This window comes from Oryctolagus cuniculus, chromosome 2 (genome assembly GCF_964237555.1).
Source record: "Oryctolagus cuniculus chromosome 2, mOryCun1.1, whole genome shotgun sequence".
In the NCBI taxonomy this organism is placed as follows: domain Eukaryota; kingdom Metazoa; phylum Chordata; class Mammalia; order Lagomorpha; family Leporidae; genus Oryctolagus; species Oryctolagus cuniculus.
This window is the reverse complement of record NC_091433.1, coordinates 168,975,862-168,981,765: the sequence shown is the minus strand read 5'-3', so window position 1 is coordinate 168,981,765 and position 5,904 is coordinate 168,975,862.

Genomic DNA, 5,904 nt, shown 5'->3' with positions numbered 1-5,904 from the left:
CCCATATTCTTTTTACTTAGCAAAATGCTGTTAAGTTTTCATTAATTCGTTAACATGCATTAGCGGTTTGTTAATTTTAATTATTGAATAGTATTGCATTATATGCATCTAACACATTGTTTATTTTTTTAGAGTTTTGCATTTAGGATAGTTCCTATGTTCTAAGCAAGTATACCAGACAAAGCCATTGTTCTTAACCAAAGTTTAGTAGTGTTTCATCAATAATCACTTCTCAGTGTCAGTTTCCAGAGCCTTAGCATGGTTGCTGGTGACAATTTTGTCCTGTTTTGTCATCGTTTTTTGGGAAGATTTGTTGCCATGTGGATATTCCTCTGCATCCTCAAGTTTTAAATGGTAAAAAAAAGGTCTAAGAACAGGGAAAACATTAAAGGTATGTTTATAAATGTGGTTATTTATTGATTCAGCCAATATTTATTGAAAATTTTTGATACAGATGTTAACGATGTGCCGATGTGAGAAAATATTGTCCCCTCTCTTGAAGTTCTTACAGTTAAATGGAGGGTCCAGAAAAGTAAGACAAGCAAGATGGCCTAGAAACTCAGGGGGTAGGTTGTGCATTTAACCCTTGATGCCCTCAACTATTGTGGAATATCATGCAAGTAATTTAAGCTCTCTAAACCTCAATTTCCTCACCTGTGAACTGATTTTATTAATAGTATCTTCCTCATCTGACTTCTGTGACACTGTTTTCATATATATAAATAGCTTTTCAGTGTCTAGCATCTAGTAAATTCTGAATTCTGGGTCTCTTGTGTTTTCATATGAATTTTAGAGTTGTTTTTTCTAGATCTTAGAAGAATGTCCTTTGTATTTTGATTGGGATTTCATTGAATTTGTAAATTGCTTTTGGTACTGTCAACATTTTGGTGATACTAATTCTTTCAATTCTGAACCTGGAAGATTTTTCCATTTTTGTGTCTTCTTCATTTCTTTCTTTATTGTTTTGTAATTTTCACTGTAGAGATCTTTCACATGTTTGGCTAAATTTATTCAAAAGTATTTAAATATTTTTGTAGCTATTGTGAATGGTACTGATTTTAGAAGTTCTTTCTCAACCATGGCATTGTCTATGTATACAAAAGCTATTGAATTTTGTGTGTTCATTTTATATCCTACAACTTTACTGAACTCTCTTATGAGTTACAATAGCCTCTTATTGGAATCTTTTGGCTTCCCTCTATAGAGGATCATGTCATCTGCAAACAGGGGTAATTTGACTTCCTGTTTTCTAGTTTGTATCTCTCATTTCTTTTTTTGCCTAATTGCTCTGGCTAAAGCTTCCAGAATGATATTGAATAGCAATGCTAAAAATGGAAATCCTTGTCTGGTTCTGGATCTTAGTGGAAATGCTTCCAACTTTTCCCCATTCGATATGATGCTGTCTTTGACCTTGTCATATATTATCTAGATTTTGTTAATAATGTTCCTTCTATACTGAATTTGCTTAAGTCTTTTTTTAATCATGAAAAGATGTTGTATTTTATCAAATTATCAATAACATCTATTGAGATAAACATATAGTTTTTATTCTTTAATTTGTTAATGTTATGTAAAGCTTTTATTGATTTGCATATGTTCAACCATCTCTGCATACTAGGGATAAATTCCACTTGGTTTAAGTGAATGACCTTTCTTTTGTATGTTGGATTTGATTAGCTAGTGCTTTGATGAGGATTTTTGCATCTATATTTATCAGTGATATTGGTCTACAATTCTCTTTCTTTGTTGTATCTTTTTTCTGGTTTTGGAATTAAGGTGATACTGGCCTTATAGAAGGAATTTGGGATGATTCTCTCGCTTTCCATTGTTTTGAATAGTTAAAAAAATTGGCATTAGTTCTTTAAAAGTTTGATAGATTTCAGCAATGAAGCCTTCTAGTCCTGGGCTTTTCTTTGTTGGGAGAGTCTTTATTACTGATTCGATCTCCATCTTCAACATTGGTCTGCTTAGGTTTTATGTGTTCAGGACTCAATTTTGGTAGATTGCATGTGCCCAGAAATCTATCCATTTCTTCTATATTTTCAAATGTGTTGGCTTATCACAGTTTGTCCTAATTCCTGATGATTTCTTTTTATTTCTGTGGTGTCCATTGTTAACATCTCCTTTTTCATCTCTGAGTTTATTGATTTAGGTCTTCTCCATCCCACTCTCTTGTTTTGGTTGCTGAGCCAATATTGTATAAATTTTATTTATTTTTTCAAAAACCAACCCTTCGTTTCACTGATCTTTTACAATCTTTATATTTTACATTTGAAAGTTTCAATATAATTTGTTGTGGTGAAGATCTTTTCTGGACATGCCTATTAGCAATTCTATATAGTTCCTGTAACTTGAGTGTCCACTCTCTTTCTCCAAATCATGAAAGTTTTCTGCTTTATAAGAAGGCCTATTAGAATAGGCCTTCTAATCCATTCTCTCTTTCCATCCTTCAGGAATTCCTAAGACACATATGTTGGGTCATTTGATGATAGCCCATACATCTCAAACACTATTCCCCATTTTTTTCTCTTTTTTTCTGGTCTGACATATTTCTAAACATTTGTCTTTTAGCTTGGATATTCTTTCCTCTCCCTCACAGTCTGTTGTTAAGGCATTCCATTGTCCTTTCTATTTGACATATTGAATACTTCATTTCTAATATTTCAGTTTGATTTCTCTTCAATATCTCTTTCTCCTGGGAAAATTTTTTATTCATGTTATGTATGAATTTCTTTAACTCATGAATTTACTTCTCATTGTTTTTGAGTAATCTTATGATCATTCTTTTGAATCCCTTTTCAATAATTTCATCAATTGGTTTATCTTCACAATCTAATATTGAAGTGTTGTTATGTTCCTTGGGGGAGTCATATTATCTTCCTTGTTCATGTTTCTCATGTTTCTATGCTTATTTTTAGGCATTTATGGAGCTACTTGTTGATTTTACTCTCTGATGGCTTTTATATTTGAAATATGTCTCTGTAGCTTGGTGGTGTATCTACTGCTCCAGTAGATATTCAGAGGCATGTGCTGTGTAGGGACAGGGAGTTCCTGTCAATGTTTGGGGATGGTGCAAGAGTTCAAGTTCACACCTACTTTGAGTGTGGTAAATCTCTTTTGTTAGTAGGGGGTGGGTATGATCAGCTGGCCGATGTGATTGTTTTGGAGGAGAGACTGAAGCGGCATTCAAGGCTTTTGGGAGGAAAGGCAGATGGTTTATTACTCATGCAGACTTGACAGGACCCCCATTCCAAGTGTCAAGCCCAGATTCTTAGCTTTCCTTTGTTTTTATAACCCCAAATCAGGAAGTTTCAGTGACAGGGTTATCCTTGAAGCACCTAAGCATGTAGATAACCATCACAAGAATGTAACTGGGCTTCCTGCAAAAGCAACCTATTCTGGGAATTGCTGACAAGTGTGTGGTTGAACGGTGAAGCAAAACAAAAATCCCTAAGAATCCCTGAGCAGCCTGTCCTTGGCTGCCTCTTGTCTGAACTAATAGGGAGGAGGGCATGCGGGCTCCAGCCCTAGTAATGGGCATCATATCCTGTTATTGCTAACACATAGGAGTCTGTCAGAGATTAAAAAAAAAAAAAACACTCCTATCACGATTAGCATTAGCAAGATACAGCCTATAGCAGGACTCCAGTATGATCACTGCTTCATCTTCTCTCTGCCAATGTTATCAATGCCCAGAGCAAGCCCACAATGGCTACACACTCCACCCATGCATTCATATGAACTGTACAAATGGTCTGTGCACTCCTCAGTGTGAGAACAGAACCGTCTGCAATGATCCATCCCAGGCCCTCAGGGAGCTCTGAGCCTCTGATTCCAGACACTGTGTTTTCCCAGAGACCCAGCTACACTCCATGCCCTATCCTATAGTCACAGAATTCTCACAGAAATAGCGCACAGAGCTCCCACAGTCCACAGACAGCAGGAGATATACTCTCAGCTCCTGCTCCGTGAGTCTCTTCTTTTGTCCACTAAGAGAGCTGAGGCCTTCCCAGACCCAGCTGCCTGAGAAGTGTTCTGCCTTGGCAGTTTGAGTACAGGTGCCACTGATATGAAGGGGGAAGCGAGCGCCTCACAGGCTAAAGTGGGTACCCTACCCCCTGCCAACTCTTAAGACCAGACTCAAATTCAGTGGAGAGCATATACTTATCTCTCAAATAAAGTCCCCTGATCACATGTGCAGAAGCTGCAAGCTGCCTGTACTCACTTGTTAAGATGGTACTTCCTCTCTGCTATTCACCAGGAGTCTTTGGGGGAGGGTATGAAGCATGCAGTGTGCTCTCTTCACGGGGTTATGTAGACTCCCTGCTAACATTCAGGCTGGACTCAAAGACCATGTAGTCTGCAAGGTTCTCTCTCAAACAGCACCACCAGTGACACTGGCTGCTATAGTCTCCTCTCATTTCTCTTGAAGAGGACTGTGTCTCTTCCTGATGATAATTCTGATACTCAAGGAAATGATTTTAAAATTGATTGTTTTTAAATGGAAAGTAGCAATTACCAGTGAGGGAATGGAGAAAATTAGGCCAGAAGGAAGAGAGACCCAAGATGAGGAAAAAGGAGTGGACAGATTGCACAGCCACTGGAAGCTTTACAAGGGTAAGCAATATAACCTTATGCTACACTAGATATAAATTTGTGTGTGTATTTGCATATCAAACCTGAACCATTTCAGTTATATTCTTTAGTTTTCATTCCCTTCATGAATATCTTAATTCAATGCATCAGGAATTAAGAAAGAGATTGTGCCATGTAAATTTAGATATACTGATTTCAACTCTTCTGTTTTCCCAAAGTCAAATCTCTGTGCCGTTTTGAGCCACTTCTACCTTGGAACCATACCCTGACGTCACAGGGACTCTCTGGATGGAATTCTAAGCTACATACTGTTATTCTTCTTGTAGTTTGGTGCCAGTGGTCATCACTAATACTAACTGGATGTTTAACTCTTTACTACCAGTGGTGAGCAATTTCCTTGTACAGGCTGTATGACCTTGTATATGTCTGTGCAGAATCCCTGAATCCATTGTTTCTTTTTGGATTAAATTGTTAGATTAATGTAATGCAACAGACTATTTTATATTAAATAGTTATGCCCTTTCTGTGAGGCAGTTCATAGCCCTTTCCTTTATCTGGGTCTTTATTTTGCCTTTGATTGTCCAATCAGGTTTTAGCCCATTTTCAATTATAGATTTTTTTTTCTCCAGAAGTGGTCAAAAATGATGTAAAGCAGGTATGTTGATTCACTCAAAATCACATTGTAGATTCAGGCTAAGTGATAGCACAATAACTAGAAAACAAAAACTTATTGATGTAATATGTTTACAGAAGGCAATCTAACCACTGGAAAGAATGCATGTGTTTATAGAGTTTCAGACAGCAGAGCTTACTGCTCTGTAGATAAGAGCTTGGGAGAGTTGGAGGGATTTAATCAACATTCAAGATATAAACATACTTTGTGCCAATTCCAGGTTATATTTAAGTTTCAGGTTGACTTCCCAAGAAGCAAGAGGTTGCTCACTTGTACCAGGATATTTCAATGTTTCTTTTTAAACTTGGAATCCCAGCTGCTTATTGTTTACAGAGGTCACTGGCATTGCTTTTGGAAATGGGAATGGAAAACTCTTGAGTCATGACAAGGTCAGGTCAGGCTCTCCCTGAAGGTTGTTTGAGAGCTCAAGTTTTGATTTAGTGTATAATAACAATTTTGATTGTTCCAGGGTCAGGGTGATTTCATCCAGCCCAATGCCTATTCAGTGGAGGTCCTGGCCAAATATAACTATCTTTTTAGATGGAGTTGCCTACTTATCCTTGGATTCTAAAGAATGGACTGAAAAATGATCCCAGCTGTGGCAGAGAAGTCCTTTCCCCAACATTTATGGAGAA